The sequence below is a fragment of the Acanthochromis polyacanthus genome, chromosome 2 (genome assembly GCF_021347895.1).
Source record: "Acanthochromis polyacanthus isolate Apoly-LR-REF ecotype Palm Island chromosome 2, KAUST_Apoly_ChrSc, whole genome shotgun sequence".
Lineage (NCBI taxonomy): Eukaryota > Metazoa > Chordata > Actinopteri > Pomacentridae > Acanthochromis > Acanthochromis polyacanthus.
Window position 1 is genome coordinate 11987832 of NC_067114.1, and position 22001 is coordinate 12009832.

A 22001-nucleotide genomic window follows, 5' to 3' on the forward strand; every position below is an offset into this window, starting at 1 on the left:
CCTTTGTTTTTTGTCTCTCATTTTATTTAGTTTCGCAGTTGTTTTACAGAATTAGCATCTGCTACTGAGCCTTTGTAGAGGGATTTATGTGCCCCCCTACACATTTCTCCCATACCACCCATCCCCTCCCCTTGCCTCCTTATCCCCCATCAGTCTGCCAGACAAGTTTTTTTCCCACCCAGTCACAGTACCCAGCCAGCAACCCCTTTTGTGGGTGTGCTTGTTTAGTGTGGGTCTGGTCTGCGAACGTGGTGCATGTCGTGCCAGCTTGGATAGGAGGGGAGACGAGGTGAAAAAACAAAAACTCTTTGTAAGTTATGGGAACACTATGAGACAGACGCAGGCGCTCATAAATTATACAGTTCATTTGCATATTCTTGGCATAAGACATTATGCAAATACTGGGCAATTTGCATAATGAATTCCTCTTGTTGCCTCAATTGCCCAGTTGCTGCTTTTTATTTAATCATGAAAGAAGACTATAAAACAATAACGAATAAAGCATGTTTGAGCCCGATGAAGCCCTTTGCCATTGCTTCTCTGAAACGCCAGACTTCGAAAAGGGGGAACATTTATGTGCTCAGATAATCTTTAATTAAACAGCCAAACAACTGTCGAACAATTGAATTGTGCACATTCCTCGTACAAGCGTAAGACAGAGAGAATATGTAAGAATTTATACAGCATTCGCTTGAAGTCACATGGTAGTTTCCAGCCTCCGTAAACTTCTCTCTTAATTAGTATATTTTGTCTCGACTCTTAAAGCAAGCCACTGCACTGCTAATTAAGAACTGCGAGCTACCCTCTTAGGATGGGCGGGGGGGCATTTTATTAAATAATTAAACTATTTCTGTCTCCCGCTTTGAACCTCATCAGCTCTGCACCAAACGACCAGAACAAAAAGCTAGAAAGCGATTGCAAATGTGGCCGAGATAATTATTACATTAAATATGCGCTGCTGATGAAAACACTAATGACAAAAGAGAGAAAAGATCATTAGCACATCTTATCAAAAATGTCAGAATACACGCTCATTTGTTTACAACCTGTTCGTTCCGCGTCTTGTCCACGTCCCACAAAAAAATAACAACAAAGTAGATGGTGAGGTGCGGCTTAGAAGAACAGGATAAGTGATTCTGAAACAATTAAAGACAATTACAAAGGAAGACAGCGACGGAGAGAGAGAGAGAGAAGTGTGTACAGCGGGAAGAGAGGCAAGAAAACTACACTTGGACAAATGTAGACTGGAAAAAAAAAGGTGGTAGAGGGAGGACTTTGATTATTTACAAAATGCCAGGACAACATTGTGCAGTGAGATCAGCCAGCATAAAGTCAATTTCAATTAGCTACAGTCATACATGCAGCTTGAGATTCTGCACTGTGGACTGTGGCAGAAAGCAGGCACAGCTCAACCTGGCTTCACTGCACTACACCAGGGCTGCTGATTGTAGGTTGAGGCTCTCTTTTTCGACATTCAGGACCAATGTAGAGAAAAGGCAAAGCAAGAGGCACACTGAAGCCAGGCGCCAAGGTTACACGGCGGGACACAAAACAGCTAGCCACCCGGCGTATGAAACGGTTACAAGAAATCATCAGCTTTTAAAATCAATTAACCCAAATGTTAATTAATGTCAAGCATATAGAAGAAAAGAGGGCGAGGGAAGGTGGGTGTAATGGGCATGTGAAAGAAAAGCTAGGGAGAGGAGGAGGGTGAGTAAGAGAGGGACTGAGATAGAAAGGGGATGGGCAAATAAGGGAAACAAGGAGCGAATGCGGTTGATGGCAGAGAGAAGTTGGCACAGTGCCATCCATTCAGTGGTAGCACCAAGGCGGACTTCTGTTCGCTCTCTAGGGTAGGTAGTTAGATGTAGCCTGGGAGACAGAAGGGTACTGCCGTCATTTTCGTAGCGTCACAGGCTTTACGTATTTATTTAATCTTGTTTTTTTTTGTTATAAATACTACAAGTTGACGAGAAGACACAGGTCTCCAGATGCACATTCATTCTCACTTCCATACTGCTATGGAGAACTAGTGAACATCTGCTGATGAAGACTTGAAGATGTAAACGCTAAACCTGGAAGAATTTTGGGAGCCGCCATTCAAATGGATTAGCTGTTGCTGCGTGGCACCACAAAGGTGGTACAACAGTGGATATCCAGCTATGTAAAATACAGCAATATTGTTTATTACAGAAGATGCAAGACAGGAAGTGCATCTCCAGTGATGGATGGGAGTGGGACGAATGGGAAAAGGAGACGACGTCACATAGGATTAACGGAGAAGATGGGAATTCTGAAACAAACAACAGAAACTTGATGCTGTTTTGTTGTTCTACTGATAACTGGGGGTGTGGCGGTGGCACAAGGAAATGCTCCTCCCACTCGCTCCTTCTCACTCTCTCTCCAACTATCTGAGGCACAGCTCTCTGTGCCAGGCAGCCAGCCAGCCATCTGGGCAGGAGACGCCATGCCAACTCATTCGTTAGCAGTAAAGGACGTACCCTTGGAAGATGAGAAACCAATCTCACAGTTGGCACTTGTAGACTTGGGTAAAACTCACTGGTTTGGAGGATGGCCAAGGAGCAATAATTTGGCACTTGCGGGTCTCAAGTGGTGTGCCAGCGGGAATGTGATGGCATCTGGCACGAAAACTGGCGAAGGACGAGGGAGAAATATCACGATTGAGGCAAATCGAGACAATCGGATACCCCTTCACGTATCGGCTACCAAAAACAAAAGACAAAAGAATAAACAAGCAACAGATATGACTAATTAGAGTGAAATTTGCTTCGTTAATTAGGGTGGCACACTCAATCAAAGGAACGACTTGAATTATCAACAAAAGAATGCATAATGGAGATCAAACAACAACACAAAACAAGACGAAGCAAGACAAAAGCAGCGAACAACAATCAGTAGAGGGTGTGAAGTGAGTGCCTCTTTTTGTGCCAACTCCCTTCCCCCTTTACGCCACATTTTCCCAAGTGTAAACTGCAATTTCCTATTGAACTGGTTGGCAGCCACATTGAATGTCTACCACTGCTGCAACAGACGCTACCAATCTGCCAATCGCTTGTGTGCTTGCCTACAAGAGGAGGAGGGGGGAAGAATGGACCTGAGGGACTGTGCCTGAAGCTCAATAGCAGCTGTTTACAATGTCACAGACACAAAAGAGAGACAAAAAAAGCAAACATGAGGATGCATACTAATGAACCGCCAGAACAAATTATAATCAGCGGACAGACAGGAATTAATTATCCTTTTTTTTCTTGATTTAACTTGTGCCGATCAAAATGAATCACACATCCAGTGTTTCTCAAAACACTTTTTTTGTTTCCACCGCGCAAGAGTCAACTTCTAAGAGAGAACGAAAAAGTCTGGAATTTGTACATCTGTGGCAAGTCAATCAATGGCAGAAAGGAATGCAGGCATTTTGTGTGATCCATCGTCCATATTCGCAGCAATGGACTTCAATTCCTATAGGCTCAAAATAGCATCCAGCAGCATGAGAGCCAAGTGAGAGAGCTGGCACAGAAACAAGTGGAACTTAGTGGAATGGGTACAGAAGGCACAGGAACAAGGAGGCAACCTGAGTTCAAGACACACTGAGGGGGAGGTGCTGGCCTGCCTGCAACCACACTGGGGGTAGTGAGGCCGTGGGAACTCATTACATCCTCCACACCCACACCCCACATCTACACGACTTTTTTGCCCCCTTCTTGCCAACCACCCAAAAGAAATGAACAAACTCCACCCTTTGAGGATTTTCCCTCCTGCGCTAAACTATCATAAACAGATGCAGCACAGACTTACCAACTGGCTTGAGTCACAGTTCGGGGTACTCTCTGGGTCGGGAGGAACGTTTCCGTGGTTCCAGCAAGGTCTGCTGGCATCGGGCACGGAGCCAAGGATGGGCATCGCGGCAAAGACACAACGGAGGATTTCATTAAGTTCGTTTTCAATGTTAATATGCACATTCGGAATTAAAACAGTAATTAGCAACGCATGGATATTCATCCACTGGCATCCAACAATTATTGTTCCTTTCTTTTCCTCCTGGATTTCTTTGGACAAGAGGCATGGTTGTGCAATATGAATAATTAAGGAAGTCATCCAAAGGGAGGGATTATAACATCTTTGTGCTTGCTACCCAACATTGGCACTACCAAGATGTCTGAATCTGGTAGCACCACCACTGAGGAAGGACCGCTTGAAGATGGCATCTTTTTGGGCATTTCAAATGCGCTAATCGTGATCGCAACAAATACGATTAACAATTTAATTTGTAATTGGTGGCGTATTTCTTCCATATTCATCACGGGGAAACACGTGGATATTCTAATCTTTCGGAGCTAATGAACTTTGGATAATCACCCCTTTATTTAATTCCATGGGGGATGTTAATTGTGCAGCGTCTTCATTACACAAATGGATTACAAAAAAAAAAAAAAAGAGGGCTTGCACAAGAGAGCAGAATGGAATGGGGGGTGGAGTGTGTGTGTGTGTGTGTGTGTGTGTGTGAGAAAGAGAGAGAGAGGGAAAGCAAGAACGGAGATATTTTTCTTCCTTCGTTATATGCCAGTAGTCAAATAATGCCACAGTACTCACAAACAAGCAGAGAAAAGCTCCTACATTGCCAGTGATGTTCAAGTGCTCCTTCTTGGAAAACCTGGTCTCGTTGCTCTCTGCCTGCTCTGTAGAGCACGAACTCTCACATATGAAGACATCTGCCTTTCCTGCTGCTGGATCTTACAAAACTGGAGTGAGAAGAAACCTTTCTGGAATCTAATTTCTGTCAAATTGGATATTATTCGTGCTATTTAAATGATTAGTGCATTAGCGGCATTAATCTTTGTAGGAGTGGTGTTGGTGCCTGGCCGAAGCGGAATGCAGAAGAGACAACAGACACTGTGGCGGGCACTGGCTAATGTCTTCAGAGCTTAATCATCCTACAGCAGAATGGTTTTATGCATATTTCATTTGCATATCATTAAACCGCAAAGGCATACGGGCAAATGGCAGCGCAGAGCGAGGGAGTGGAAACAGAAAAGCATAAAATATAAAGAAGAAAAAAAGAAACTCATTATGCGATGACAATCTTCAAAGCTGTGCGCCCGATTTCTGGCAACCTGCCAATTCGTTTAATTCAACATTAATTAAAAAAAGCCAGTGTGCGCAGCCTCTCCAATACGGATTAATTGAGCACCTTACATTTTGTGTGTAAGAAGCCATCGCAGACACAGTGAATGTCTGTTCATGGAGAACGAATGGATGTTTGTGGATTTGTGAATGGAACAGAAATGATATTATTATTGCGATTACAGACTTGTGACTAGTTAAGCCTTAAATACAAGAAACTTGTTTGAATGAACAATTAACCGTTAATTTTGCAAAAGCTCATATAAAGTCCTAAGATATTAAACGAATAAGGAAAGCACTGCATCTGAAAGCAGGTGTAAGTTGGATGCAGGTTAAACGCCTGGGAGAATGAGAACTAAAAACACCTTCTTATTATAAGGGAATTAATTGAGGCTAATCTGTTGCATGCCTTTCCCATGATCTTCTTACACAACACAACAAAAACAACTTGAATCAACTCCTTGCTAAAATACGCCCCAAAATATGACCCACAATTAAACCCGAACCTAAGTCCCACTTTGAAATCAGGCCTATTATATTTAGAATAATTTGTGATTAATGAACCACCGCCTCCTCCAACACACACACACACACACATATACAGACACCCACACACACACACACACAGAGTGAGGTTTTTGCATTTTTATAAACGAGAAAAAAAAACAACAGCATACCAGAATGCAGCTAATCAAGAAACATACTAGTAACATACTCAGCACTTTAAGACTCGCCATTCTAAATTCAAGATTAAAAATTACATGTGTTAAAGGAAAAAGCAAATAATGAAGATGTATTTACTGAAAGTTTGCTAAAAATTAAAATGAGTAACCCAATTTAAAGTTTCGTTCACATTTGAATGAAATCTTTTCCACTACCAAACAGTACACCAGTGACGCACAATACTAACAGCATGGAAAACAACAATTGATTGGCAAAAATGTTCCTCAGAGACTCGTGGATGTAATTGCGGATCCTCCCTTTCCAGACATCCTTGCTTAGCTCTTGCCCTACGCAACGTGAATCAACCCCCCCCCCCCCCCCCCCCCCCGAAGCCAGAATATTCAAATGAGGTGCGCCTCACGCCTTACACAATTAGCCATGTTTAGTAATTTGAGAAATGAGTGCCGCAGGGGCAAGGGGGAGGGGCAGCACAGACGGGAAGCAGGCTGGCAGGGGAAGCCCAGTGAAGTGGGTGGGTATAAGCCTGGCGCTTTGTAACCGTGGCACATGCAGATGTCGCTGTAGTTCTTCCAAAAGCTTTGACCAACCGAGTGAGAGGGAGGTAACGAGGAACTCGTTTGGCATCGCATACCTCCACCGTGCGTTTCTAAAGAGTGAAAACTGGTGGTGGGTGGGAAAGAGGCTGGCAGCGAGGGCCAGAGGAGCTGACATGGGCGAGACCAGACTTCAGGGAGATCCCTCCCAGTATGAGGGAATGTGGATGCAAATAACGAAGCACGAAAGGTTAAGCAATACCAGTGAGATGTCAGTGTATTTCTGAGCCTGTCATAAGATGCAGACATTATGCAGAGTGCCGATATTAATATGCATGCAGACCCTCTTTATTATGCAGCTCAGCATGAGGTAATATCGCAGGGCTGTTCTGCCACGCTTTGGTTACTTTGTGAGAATGTTATCTCTCTCTGAACAAACACAGTGCTCATTTACTCACCCTCCTATCAAAATGTTTAATTACCGATCGTATCCATAGAGGTCAACTTTACAGAAGGAAACACAGAATCTCATGTGACAAGCTCCACCATTGACAGAAGAAAAAAAAATGCCTATGGTAAACACATCAGATGTTAGGGTACATGCATTATGAATGAATGAATGAATGAATTCATGACTACTTTTAGCATCATCAGTCCAGATATTTTACAGCAGGTGTGGCAGATGCATTTGTTTTCTATTTTTGGATACAACTGAACTAATATCACATATATTAATGCTGAATCTGTTAGTTCTAAGAGTGAATCAAAGTTGAGTAGTGTGTCAAACCAGAAACAGTATACAGTACTGTATCTTCACAGTTTCACAAAGTAAAAATAAATATTCTAGACAGGATTTTTCTCCATCATTTTATGCATAGTAATTTTATTCAAAATTCAGCATAACAGTCTGAAGATTTAGGGTCTCAAATAGTATTACAGATACAACATATGTGTATGCGAGTGTCTCGAGCTGGAACTGATCAATCTTGACTTCCATTTTCTCTTTTTAGCTTCGTAGTTGAAAGAGTCAACACAAATATATACATTTAGCAAAAAAATGGCTTTTACAGGGACAAAATACTTTCCCTCCAATGTACAATATCATCAGAGGAAGTTGTTCTTAATTATTATTAGAAATGTATTGGGCAATCTAATTAAATTTTACCTAAAAGACATTGAAACCATATGATTCTGATACCCAGAATTAATTCACATTCTCCTTCAGAAAATGCTTGCAGATGTCTCATTGTACAGTACATTGAAGCTATAGGATAAATCATCTTAATTGTTTTTCTACCCCACCACATTTACTGCATTAATAAGCCAGCTGCATACCTCACGAGTTTAGTACAACCTCACCTACGCATTTTCACAGCTATGATGCGTCACCTTCTGGCATATCCCTCAGAGGTAGGAATGAACAGCTTCTGCAGTGAACTCCACGCACCTATGTGCATGAATAGCTCGATCAGGCTGAGAAATAGCACTGTCTCTTTAACCACTGTCTTTTCCGGGGTCTGCAGATTAATTGGTTCCCGGTAATTCTATCAGATTATTATTAATACGCTGTCATGGAGTCAATCGAGGTGACTCAGTATCTAGCCATCTCTTCCTAAAGTGGTGTGAAGGTCAACTGTCAATCAACCTTCACAATATGATAATCAGTCTTTAAAGTCAGCATGAGGATGCCATTAACACCAGCAGTAATGGCTGATGAAAGAACTGTCATAACGGCAAGCCTCCAGGGATGAATGCTTATTGGCTGAGAGAGGAGGGAACGAGGAGAGGAAGGAAGCTCAGCTATAGTGAACGTCTGAAATTCTCAGTTTGAGACAGCAGATATAAGTGCGACACTGCGTATTAGCAGCACCAACAACTCGCTACGATGCAACTTGTTAGACAATACCTAGTAGCCTCTTTCTGTTTTTATCAAAATGCCTATTTTAATGTCAAAGCTGCTTTCTTTCAGTTACACTAAAGAGTAAAATGACCTTGTACTTGAAGGACATGTCCAGCAGGAAGTAGACTGGGAACTCACTGCACTAACAGAGCAGTTCTTACAGCATACTACGGCTGTCAGAGAGATAAAGATGTACCATCAGAGTGTAACTATTCTGCTTGGTCTGCTGAGAAGCTGCCTGTTTCAGTGAGGGCAGACTTGACTGCCCATGAGAAATCCACTGTATACCGAGTAGAGTAGACCATCCTATGGGATATAGTCACTAAATGCCCCTCATGAGTCCTGCATGCTCCGTGAGATTCTGTATGTGTGTATGTGATTGTTAGCAAGTGTACAATTTACTGTCTGTGCAATAAAAAGAGAAAAGAATTCAGAGGTCTGGCTTGGTCCCTGTCCAGGTCAGAGTTTAACAAAGGAGAAAGAGAAAGGAAGTGAGGGAGGAGGAAGACGAGACAGAGACAGCGAGAGTAAGACAGGGAGAGCGAGAAAGAGAGGATGAGCAAGGGAGAGAGGGAGAGTGAAAGCCAGTGCAGCAGATGAGACGGTGTGAAAGAAATGGTTTGTCTGTGCTATGTCCCACAGGGCCTGAACTGGGCGGCTGGCAAGGGAGCCATTACATGCGTGTCTCTGACAGCTCACTCTCTCATTACGCCAGCAGACAGTTAACACCACCACTCTTACACCCCAGCTTTGTAATGCAGACTATATCATCACCCACCACACACACTTTAATAGTTTTAGTGGCTGCTTTGATATACTGTGCACTAACGGGCTACTTATAAAGCACGTTACTTTACATTTGAGCTCTGCCAAACCACTTATATCCTAGACCACTGTCTATGACTTTGCCTGGAAGTGAAAAGTAAAGTTAGCTGATGGCATCCTCAGACAGATAAACTAAGTTAGCTCAGCTCATGGTTCGCACTACGGATGTTAAATGATTTGAGTAAAGAAAATAAGCTTGTTAGCGAAGACAGATTTTGTTGATCAAAATTTGCACATATTGCCACATTAATGACACTTTAAAGAATGCAAACACATAAGTAAAATAAATAGAGTTAATGGTGTTCAGCTTCAAAAAACATCAGGATATACTAGTAACATTGTATAGTAAAAAAGGAAGTTTATAAAGCAAAACAGAAAGCTTTACAACAACCTCAAGTAAAAACATTTGGGGTGTCCATTTGCTAAACTGCTGCTACATAAAGAAAGCCATTGACAACCAAGCCACATACTAGTAGAGGAGTTTGCAAAGTTCAGTTAGGAGAGGGCTGCACAATGGTTCAGTGGATGGCACTGTCACCTCACAGCTAGAAGATCCCTGGTTCACATCCTCTGGGATCTTTCTGCATGGAGTTTGCATGTTCTCCCTCCCAACATATGGGTTTTCATCGGGTGCTCTGGCTTGCTCCCACAATCCAAAAACATGCTCACATTAATTGGTAATTCTAAATTGTCCGTAGGTGTGAATGTGAATGTGCTTGTTTGCATCTGCGATAGATTAGCAACCTCTCCAGGGTGTCCCCTGCCTTCACCCTAAGTCAGCTGGGATAGGCGCCCCCACGACCCTAATGAGGATTAAGCAGTGAAAAGATAATGGATAGATGGATGGAGAGTTATGTGATACAACAGGAAAATCAAATCACGTACAGTATCTTAAATGATACCAAGCCATTAGGAACTACACTAAGCTGTGTGGTGATTTTGGCTAAGTGCACGACTACAACTTCCACCATGATATGGCCAAAAAAGACTTTTCCATACACAAGTATTTGACAGGAAGAGGCTAAATAAATTATACATTTTGGACCCAAAAACACAGAGGCGTAAGAAAGTTTTCTTAAACATGGTAGACATTCGTGCCTCATCGAATCAACTGCAGCTGCATCTATGAACCAAGTGTCCAGTTATCCTTATACATTTATGAAGGTTTAGCAGATGTAGCAGCCACAGGAGGTACAGCAAATGGGACAGCATGTGTCAGAAAACTTTGACATGTTTGCCTGCCCATCCTGTGTATTTTATGTGTATGTGTGTACAATAAGCCAAATGTTGCACTTTGGTCACAAAAAGTGCATACATGGGGGGTAATGGTTGTTTCCCTCCCATCTATTTAGGAAAATCCCTCCCCAATCCCTCCCCTGATTCCTAATACTCCAATAGCATCATCCAGATTCCTTATGGCTGCCAAGTTGATCTCCCATTGCTCAGCATGTTGGATAGACAGTTACAGTTATACTAGAACGGGATGTTCGCTGTCCCATATGCCATACTCATTTAATAATACTAAAGTCCAGCAGAAACACTATAAGCCTGTGACACTGAGAACCTCTATAAATTACATGTTACTCACAATCTACTATACTGTCAAGAGACAACCTGTCTGGTTGAAATCTCCCCTGTCCCACCCACTCAATATCAGCTGAGGTTGTGAATGTGATGAGAAAAAAGGCAAGAAGCATGTATAAGAATAGAACTAGGCAAGCACACATGAACATGACCTCTGCTGGCTGTGGGAAAAAAAATGTGCTGCCTCCACACTTTACCACTAAAGGGCAATGAAAGACTTAATTGGACTGAAAAAGACATTTCTTTAAGACTTTTTGGCAAATCTTACTGCCAAGGTTATGAAAACTCCTCAAAAAGAGGAGCCAACTTAAAACAAGTTGATTTTTGAAGCAAGACAGCATGCATCTATAGCTGTTGAAGTACTGAAGGCATTGATCAACTTATTGATACATACTGGTATAAATAAAGCAAACTATTTCTGAACGGAGTTGTCTGCTGTCTGACAAATGAACCAAAGCATGTCATTTAAATTAAATTAAAAAAAGGAAAATGACATGCACACAAAGAAATTTTGTAGAGAGAAGCAAAATACAAAAACTGTGAATAAACGCACTTCTCACAATTGTGGTTATGGTCATACTAGATGTGCATTTAAACATTCTGCTTCTGTATCTTTACTTATATTTGCATGGCTCTCCTACAGTGTCTCGTGCAGTCATTTATTGATGAGGTCAACATACGTACAGTTATTTTGTTAACAGGTTGGCACAAGCATTGCAAGGTTTCTGTTTGTTGCATACTGAATAGACAAAAAAAAAAATACTGTTAATGTCAGTCATAGATAGGTCAGAGGACTTCTTCACAATGGCTGCTTCTCACAAAGACACAGTCTTAGATTGTATAAGGTTCCAAAGACGAATGGAGGGAACAGAAAAACTGTAGATGAGGGCCTTGTTCAAAAATAACTGACACAAGAGGCTTGTAATAAGGACCTTGAGGTCCCATTTTCATTCTTATTCCCACAAGCCAAGGACATTAAGCAGTGTTTTCACTGCAAATCTGCAGAATTGCCTCAATCAGGGCCAGAACAAAGGGAGGAAATACACCTTTTAGAGCTAACAGCCTTTTATGCCTTTTACTTCTCAGAACTTTCATAGGTTTGCCTTCTTGTGTGTCGGCTCAGAGAAAAAGGTTCATTAAGACGAATTTCTTATTTCTCCTTAAATTTCTCGATGTGGTAGACAGGAATATTAGTCAATCTGTGCAGGAACTACAAAAAACAGACTTACTCTCTGGCAAAGCTTATTTGTTATATCTGCTTTGCTCTACGCTTATTATAGCAGTCACATTGAAGATGTGCAGAATCAAACAGAACTGAGTCAAGAATATGAACGAGGCAAAAGATGGACAGAGATGATGGGCAAGGTTAAGAAGTAAATAAAATTGAAAGGTTTGGAGAAAGTGAGATGGGGCCATACAGAAGGAGACAGGGAAAACATAAAGACTGGTTAGACTATAAAACTAGTGATTACATAAGCAGCATTTTGCCAACATAGACAAAGGCCCTGACTTCAGTACTGGGGTAACAACAGGGGGGACAGAATTAGGACAAACCAAATGTGTCAAGAAAAAGTTTACAATTGATCAGACTCTTTACATCAGGATATGCTTGCTTTTTATCGTGAGATTTAAGAAACTGCAAGGGACTAGAAAAAACTGGCAGGGGCACCACTTTGGATATGTTTTACATTATTTTTCATTTGTGTCATTAGTATGATGTAGGCATATATTTTTCTACTCTGACGACGCTGAGTGGCAGAATACAAAGGAGGTGTGGCAGAGACAGTGTTGAGGGTGGACTTTGGGCAGTAGAGACAAGCGTTACAAACAGCGTCGCATAAAAGTGATGTAGATGGGGACTCTTCAGAGACATATGTACAAGGATCTACTGTAATTGAAGTTGTGGTGAGGAGAGAATGAGAGAACGTAATACGACAAACATCCGGAAGACTGAGACGAGGAACTGAGATAAGAGAGAGTAAACAGATAAATCTAAACACTCGAAGTAAACTAGCCACCTTCTAGTTGGGAGACAGAGCTTTCAGGTGTACAGCATTGATAGGAAACATTGATATCTGTAAAGGCCAAAAACTGTGGTTACTTAATTGTGGAACACATATTTGTGCTTGAATGTATAACTAAGACATATATACACTCAGCTGCCACTTTATTTGGGATACCTGTGGAATTTAATGCAATCTAATCCAACAGTCTTTCCACAGACTTTGTCATTATGATGCCCTTAAGTTTTGGTGATAATTTTACTTTTTCACTGAGGTTATAGTAGGTGATGGGAGTGTAGTGGACTGTGTTGCAAATGTTCCTAATATTTAGCCCACCTCATTTATGCTACCAGGGTGGACAAAAAATGAGCAGAAAAAAAATAATCAAAGAACACAAAGGCGTCCCAGTTGCTCCACTTACCTCCTCACAGTTACATCTTGGTTTATCATTATTTGTAGAACTGACCACATGTAAAGAATTGACATGAAAGGGAGTGGTGTCCTCAAAAAAATCTGCCATAGTAATAGTATTCTAGCAAAAAGTGAAACTTTTTGTTTGCAGAAAAACATGTCACTTCTCATGGCCTTTATTCCATATAACACTCAAAAAATGGTGTACAACAGCAACAGAATGTACAGTTGTATTCAGTTCTGATCATACTTGCAGTGTTTAGAAGACCACTCAAACAATTTCTCACCACTGTTTTGTAATTTCCATCATCATTTATTATTAAAGAAGGGAATCAAAAGAAGAAAGGGAAGCATTGCTTTTGGCAGCATCAGAAAGACCTGTGCAAGACGCCACCCACATTTTTTTTGCTTCTCCATACCCTCATCCTTTCACAGCAAGTAACCTTTTAGACTCTCTCAGAACAGGTCGATAAGATGGCAGGTCAGCTATCTTTTGTTCTTTTCACTTTTATAATATATCTCAGGCGATTTTATTGGCTTTAAATGCTCATCATGATTTCAATGCTAATCGAACTTTGAAAAAGAAAAACAGAAAGAAAAGGAAACCGAAAAACACACAAAAACAATAACAAAAAGAATTAAACAAGTTATAACAACTTTACCATGTTTTGGGTATATTCTGTATAAAACTGTCTTGTAAAATTGAACCTCTTTTTACTTTTAGTCCACAACCAGATTAGCCAAAACATCATGACCACGTACAGACTATTATGTTTAATGATTTGACAGCTGTTTCATAACAGTTCTTGTACAGATCTGGAATCGGTCGGTCCTTGTGCTGGCCAAATACAGGTAGAAGTAAGCAGGGGTTTTTCCCATTGGCAGTAATCCATGGGAAAACAAACCATGAATTGGTTACAGCGTGTGCTGGGTGAAGTGCTGGAACTAGTCTCAGCCACGGTAATCAAACTGACTTAGAGGATCTGATGTTTTGGTGACAGACATTACACATCAAATCCTCAGAGGTCAGGATGGAGCTGTTTTGGTGCCGCACAACTAATTAGACAGGTGGTCATACTATTTTGCCTCATCAGTGTGTATAAGAATGCCAAAAGCCAGCATATTTTTATCCTTGCAAGGACATTGTATATTGCACAGGAAAAAAAAACTGTCTTTAAAGGAAAATTCATTTTATTTTTTTGTCCAAACTTATCAGATTCAAATGATAAGTTAGAGTAAAAAATAGAGATGATTTATATGGTAATGGATGCTGAGACAGCAATATGTATGCATCTGCATGATGGATATGTCATGTCAGACAGGACAAGGTTAGGGAGACACTGCTTTGAATGGCCCCCACAGAAGCAGAAGGTGGTGGTGCATCTCTCAAAGACACCCTGGAAATCCTTCTTAATAAAAGCGCCTCCGTGTCCTTTTGTAATCCTGCTCTGTATTATCAGTACGTTGCAGCTAAGTGTTGCAATTAGGCCAGCCTTTTTCATGCAAATCAATTTGACGGCACAACAATCAGTTAGTTATGCTAGCTCTTGCTCTCTCATTCTCCACTCTGTACTTCTCCACTCCCTTGCCCTCTCTCTCCCTTCTACCTCATTTTCTCTGGCATTTGCAGAGGTTGCTACATTTGCATTATTTATCATACAAGGTTAGAAAATGCATCACTCAAAGCAAGGGTGTATGGTTATTACTGCCATACAATAAATGTTAAATACAAAATGCAGTCATTTGCCTCACTCATGCTTGACTACATCCCCAAAATATAATAGGATCATACTGCATTTTCACTTTTCAAATCAAACAAAGAATAATAAAGGAGGTCCAAGTTCTACAAATTTCCTGCTTTACAAATTGCACTCCTTCCTTCTCCTTCCTGATACTGAGCATCCAGGTACCCAGGTCATCAACTTACTAAAATAATGCAAGTAGCAGACATACTGCACTTCACAGTTGTCAGTAACTTCTCAAAACTCGACAGGATTTCAGTCAAACACAAAACTAAACTGTGTGAATGAATGTACATGTCTGATACCACTCAAACACAAGGACCCACATACATTATGATGCATGTGTTGTTGAAACGTTGGTCATTGAGAATATTAATAGACATCATTTGCTCATAGGAGGAGTCCCATCAGAGGCCTGCATAGACTTGTGCTACTATGATCGATAGATGTGGCTTTATTACCATTAAAAAGTAATTTACAAGACAAATGTGGGACAAGATTTTTGAATTATTGTTACTTTATAACACACTGAATCTGGAGTTAACGTTGCAAACATGCTTTTGATTTGCAGTTGTGACTTTCGCTGTTTGCTGCAGAATTCATTCTTTTCTTGTAAGTGGGCAAAAGTCATAGATGTTTCACATATATGTTTATGCATATCGTGTGTGTGTCACATGTGATCAGAAGGCCTTTTAGTCTCATTAACATTCCAGCCTCCTATAAAAATGATCTAAATTCTTCTTTTCATCAAAGTCCTTAGTTAAGCACAGAGGCAAGATGGGGAGACAGCCTGGTAAAATCAGAAGGAAATAACTGCATGTGATCTTTTTTCTAAGGGTCAAATAAATTAAATCTGACAGAAAAATATCGAGGGAGAATTTAAAAGAGATAAAAAAAAAAGAGCTATGGGCAAGAGATGAGAGAGACTATGAGTGAGTTAGGGGGAGAGAGAGAGGAAGAGGGAAACACAGAAGAAGCTGCAGGATGGTCTGTATGCCTTTAAACTGAAGTCTCAATCTCACGTAGTTTTGTTCCTTAAAAGGAAATCAGAGGGCTTAGCTGAGGCATTGCCTTGAAAGTCATGAATAAACATTGGCTTGCCTTTCTGTGCATACATCATACATCACAAGATGACACTACCTAATGGAGGAGGAATCCTCGCCCTCCGACACATGAAAAGGCAGTGAAATTACCCACCAAACCATGCAGCTGCATGGTTCTAAAATGGAACGCTGAGGGAGGGAAAGGGAGGGGCTAATAGGGAGAAAGGAGGAGTACTGCGAAAAGGAATCTCCTACTAAAGTGGATCCCTATGATACCCACACTTTGCACTCGCGAGCCTGTGTTCAATGCAGGAAAAAAATAAGATCTTGTGCAATAACCATTTACAATTATGATGGAAATGTGGCTCCTTCTGGATGTCTCCAGGGGCTATTTCCAAATTCCTGTCCTCCCTTCACCATCCTATCATTTCTGAAGGTGTTGATTCTAATAGCACATTAAGTAGTGGTTTCCATTTAAGACTAGGCATTTAACAAAAAAAGAGTTATTATTTTAGGGTCGACAGGAAATAAATTACATTTATCAGTGTGTCTCAGTGCAAAGAGTGAGACTGTCATGAGAGGTGGGGCACTTCTGACAGAAAAATGTCCTCTGCTACTCGCAAAGAAGGCCAACTGATAAGAGTATCACCCAGCTCACAGTGTGTCATATCCCAGACTGGACATACAAGCAGAAGTCCTGCATCCAGTGAAGAAGGCAGAAGTAGACAGATGTAAAATAAAGAGAAATAACACACAAACAGGAACTAGGAGCAAATGAACAGTGAACAGAAGCAAAGTCGAGTATAAGAGTCAGTCAGTTCAGCATATTTGGATGCAGTGTTGCAATGTAACGGGCATCACAAAGCCTGCTAATAGGAAACTGAGTCAACAATGATTCCACTGCAAATGTTCCCCACTGTGCAAATTTTGAAAATGTACTTTCAAAAAAGAATCAATGATTGCATTCCTAAAAGCAAACTCCCTCCTTTTTCCATCATTAATCACTGTGTTTCTTTTTACATGTTTGCTGTTTTAAACTAAATACAAGAAAAGATCAGAAAATGTCTGATAAAAATCCGGTTGGAAAACACTTGTGGTAATGTGTCCATGAATAATTTGTGGTAGGGGTACGGAGAACAGACTATCATTTTGAGCTCACGCATGTCCTGCATTTCCTATCTACAAGCGTGAATGCATCAACTGCAGAGAGCCTAAGGCAACTATGCCCAGGACATTTCCACAGAGGATCACTTGGAAAATATCCATCAGAGGGAGATACTAATTAGAGCGAGCCCATGTATGTATATGTATGTGAGTGCATGCCTGTGCATGTGCGTGTTGGGGCAGAGGGATGTACACCTAGCCAGGCGTGAGAGCAGTGTTGTGCAGCCGAGTGCAGTAATTTCTTTGATCATTTTTAATGGCCATTCTTTCATGTGAGGCTGCCGCTCACACACAGCTCCCTGCAGGTGTCATCTCATTCCTTCAGTTGTGGGATTAGTATGCGGCAGGCAATAAAAAGCCAGGCCATTACACTGTGCAGCACACATACATAATCTCAACACAGTGGGATCATTACCTTTTCAAAGGATGATATCAGCTCACAGTCTACAGAGAGACACAAAGAAAGCGATAGAAGCTGAGCAGAAGAGGAAAAGGAACCGAAAGGAGACGTAAATAAAGAGGCAGCAGACCACAGTTGCAGTGTGGGATGGAGGGGTTACAGAAAGCTCTATCAATCAGCATTGCAAATAATGGAAGACGGGCAGGCAGGCAGTGGATGATGGTTCAGTTTCCTCCGAAGGTTAGCTTGATATTGACACAGGGGTACCTGTTGTATTTCGAAAAGAAGTAAAAACATTCTCACCTCTATCATTCCACAGTCCTCTGATAAATTATTTAGCCATTTCTTTCTTCTCAAACTTGCAATATGGTTCCCTACTTATTCCATCTTACCTCATTAAATTTCAGATATTCTGACACGGTGACAAAAAAAGGGCAGACAGGTGCCACACCAAACCAACACCAAAAGTGAATGTTAAGATTCTACAACAGTCCATCTACACAAAGGGGGGAAAAAGCCTGCCATCTCTGTGCCACAAGTGAGCAAGCTGAGCACTGGAGTGGCACTCTGGCTGTGGTAAAACTTCTAACAGATCACCTCTAAAGCCCCACACATACTGCACTCCACACACCAAACACCAGCTTCCACCAGAAACTAAAAAGCTCTCCATGAGGGCAAAGCGTCCCCCTTACTGTACCTTTCACAAAATCCTGCAAAAGTGTAAAATGAGCTGACAGATAAAAGATCTGGAAAACCAACTAAGAAAACATTTTCATGATATGTGAATCTGAATAACCTAGCATATTGTTTCACTATTAATAGTTCTCAGGAGGAAAAGTTGTTGAGAAAGACTGTTGGCTCATCTCATCCACGCTTATACTGCATCTCCCATGGTGGTCTGAACCTGGTGCAACTTACAGTTTTTATCTATTCATTCCACTCCTATAACTTGCTATAGTCTTTCGTCCACATAAAGGGTGTTCATGTATGTATTGTAGTAAATGTATACACGCATGTATGCAGACGGAGGTTCATAGATGTTTCCAAGGCACTTTTAAACAGACCAAGGATTCCAAATACATTAGCATTAATATTTTTGTCAATACCAATTGCGAAGAAGATTTCCAAAGAGCTGAATCAGAACTTTTTACATGGTAAAAGCAAGTGTATTTACTTTATCAGACATATAGAATAGGCCAGGTCTCTTTAAGATGTACTGACGTCTCTGTATCAAAAACAAAATATCAATCAGGAATATGTGTGTTTGATTTTATCATGTGCTTGTTGGTCCTGCTTTAGACACCTTTTAGTTTTTATAAATACCGTTAATATAACTGATCTTTTTGTTCAACACATACGATTCTTGTCAGTTATGACATACAGTATGAATCCTGGTCATAGTTCAGCTCTGTCTTGTTGCTCACCTCGTTGTCAGGAAAATTATACTGATCATCAGTAAAAAGGTCAACATGTGGTTCAAAAGCAATCTACCATCTTTTGCTGCAGTCAGCACAAGAGCAAAGAGTGTTAAAGAGCTGAACAAATAATGACAATGAAATAAATAACAGAAATAAGATTAGAATTAAAAAATTATATCTTGAAATAAACACATTTTTGGAATTCTGCCCATTATTTTCAATTATTTAGCTCAGGACAAACAGCATCTTATTCTGCTTATTTTCACAAGAAAAGTTAATTGCAAATCTATTCAAACCACATTGCTGCAGTGTTAAATAGGCTATTTGCATTTTGTTCAGTAAGCTGGTATTCTTTAATGTGGTAACTCAAGTTAGACAAGCAGGGTAATTTGATATGCTTCTTGTCTATGCTTGTTTAATTTTAAGCAGCCCAGACCATATCCAAAGCATCAAACAACCAACATATGCATTTTATTGGATGCTATGTGGCATTTTCAGCCTCTGTCAGAAGCAGCATGTTTGATTTTACTCCAAACATGTTTGGACAGAAAAAGGAGGGATTAATTACAATATGAATGGCCCGTTAATAATGCAACATAATTGTCAAGTAACTGAATACAGTACAGTGTCAAAATACAACTAAATTGAAATCAACATTTTCTTTAGCTTGAATCTAGAGACTTCAATTCAAGCAGTCAGGTAAAAATTATTTATTTTCAACTATGTCACCAGTAATCTCAAAATTCAAACATACAAATTTTAAATTTGGATACTGAGCATAGTAAAGTTTTTTTTTTTTTTTACAGTGACAATCTCTCTTTAAATTCTTTAAATTCAAACCCGTTGCGCTTCAGTGTCCCGCCCGCGGGACACTTTGAGATCTGCATAAGCATTTCCTTAAATGTCTGAAGCTGCAAATGCGATTATACAAACACTATACACCCATGTAAAGCTTAGATTCTCATGAATCCGCCGGTATAAACCACTTTCAGATGTGACTACCACAGCGGGTAATATAAACACATTTCTCCAACAAACAACAAAAATTTAAAGGGCACAACTCACCTTTGGACGCTCTTTTACTGGTCAAAGATGAAAATAATCCACAAAAAACGGCCAGAATCCAAGCTTCGGCATCCAGACAATACTAGCAAGTATAATATTTTGTCCAAAACATGTCTTGAAATAAGTAAATAATCCACAAATAGCTCTGCTCCATGCGCGCACACGCGGCGCATGGCGGCGCTGCGGGTTTCATATTCACTGTATTTATGCCCATATTTTTATTCAGCATACAGAGATCCATGCGGTCTTTACGGGACTCAAAATGGCGACTGAAGTCTATTCTTTAAGTGTACACCGCGTTTCAACCAATCAAGTGACTCTGGCCTGCCTCCGAGCCCTAAACGGCCAACCGTAGCCGAGACTGACCGATCTGGACCTACCTCATTTCGTCAGTAAATTCAGAGCAAATCACGTCGGAGGAAACGTTTGACTGACAGGGCTGACAGCCAATGAGCCTGCTGAATAGCACGATATAAATACAGCCTCTGCCAGCAGGGTTGTATGACATTTCACACCTTGGCTCCGGCTGCAGCAGGAGCCTTTCTGACTCCCTCCCAGTCTCTGCGTCTGATCCACACTGAAGCGCCTTTTTTGAGTTCTTTGAGTTTTTGGAGTGAAAATAATGTGAAAACGGGCTGTAAAACGAACATATACCATTTTTGCCCAGGGTGTACAGAGGGTGTCCAAAATTGACAGCGCCGGGCCATAGCAGTACAAATGCAAGTGTGAAACACTCATTTCTTGTAGTATTGCTCTGAAATTTTGACCTGAACTATGTAAAACCCCAGGCTGTTGCCTTTTTGTGTTTTCAAGCTCTCACAGTGCTGCCACACTTATTTTCAGGTGTTTTATTAGGGAAAAAATTTTAGGCGAGAATAAAAGTCATCCTAACTCAGTGTGTTCCAATATAAAATACTCTGTGCCAGTAGCACCTAGAGTAATTCTGACTGCACTGGGTGAAAATTCAGGTTGTCAGACCCCAACCATGCCTGTACTCCAAACAGTTCAAGAACAGCATTCAATTTACTTTCCGTACATCTTCAGTAGAAATTTCAGGCAAACATTGATGGAAGCTTATAGGGTTGAAAAAAATCCACATGGTCAAATGTTTAGTGCAATAACACTTTGTGTTTGAAAGTTCAGGATATCGATGTTCCTTAATTTTCTGAAGTGTATTGTGAAGTGACACCTATAATTGTACAGAATGTGTTAATCCAAATCTGTACTCCTATCCTTAACATCTATGTGACACATTGAAAACATTTTACTGCAAGGATTTTTGAAAAAACTAATTAAAGATAAAATAAATAATCAGAACACCAAATCATATTTTAAAAAACTGAAGTCTTACACGGGTGTACGGCAGACACAGCAGACCTGAAACAACTAAGAGCACCAATGCTGATGTGCACACGTCACATATGATGTGTACACAGCAGCAAGGTGACCATGTCTTTGTAAAGCACTTTGAATCGCCTCGTTGTTGAAATGTGCTATATAAATAAATTTGCCTTGCCTTGCCATTACCCGATCTCTAGGTGGACAAACACATGGTGCCTACTGATTGACATATACAAGTAGTCTCAAAATTCTATATAGCTTAAATAATAAACATTTCATAAAGACAGGGTATTCATTCATGAGTAAATCTGACAGTATTGCTGTAGTTTAATGGGAAATTTGTATGGCTCAGCCATATTACTGATAATCAAGTGGTAAATCAAGGCCAAACATTTAAGTGCTGAATACTGTTTTTTGAGAACTGTACTAATTTTTTTCTCAATAATGGATGTGGATAGAAAAATGTGCAGAAAATCATAACTGCCTTCAAAAGCATTTAAAAATTAAGTTTTTACCTTTCTCATATAAATACATTTTAATGCAAATGGATGTTTAACAATATTAGGGGTAATCAAGCTGTCAAACCACATTATTAAAGTACACTGACTGTACAAACAGAAACAAAGAACGTTTAAGCAATATCCAATTGCTAAATAAAGCTAAACCTAAATAAAGCCATGCTAAACATTAGCAGCAGTTAGCGGAGTGTCTAAGTGTAATGAAACCATTTTGTTAATGTAAACAGTGTG

At 40.5% G+C, this 22001-nt stretch overlaps 1 long non-coding RNA gene across 32 annotated transcripts in view; it reads right to left on the bottom strand.

The window, feature by feature from the left end:
* The window catches only part of LOC110957374 (uncharacterized), a 112409-nt gene extending 107538 nt beyond the window's left edge, over positions 1-4871 (bottom strand). For 28 of the 32 annotated variants that reach the window (XR_007938122.1, XR_007938114.1, XR_007938120.1 and 25 more), the window contains exon 1: positions 3814-4106. This is a non-coding gene — a long non-coding RNA (uncharacterized LOC110957374). Of the gene's footprint in view, positions 1-3813; positions 4107-4608 lie in introns of those variants that run through there. The other 4 variants (XR_002596097.2, XR_007938105.1, XR_007938082.1 and 1 more) reach the window with 4 other exon arrangements.
* Positions 4872-22001: the final 17130 nt, after the last annotated feature.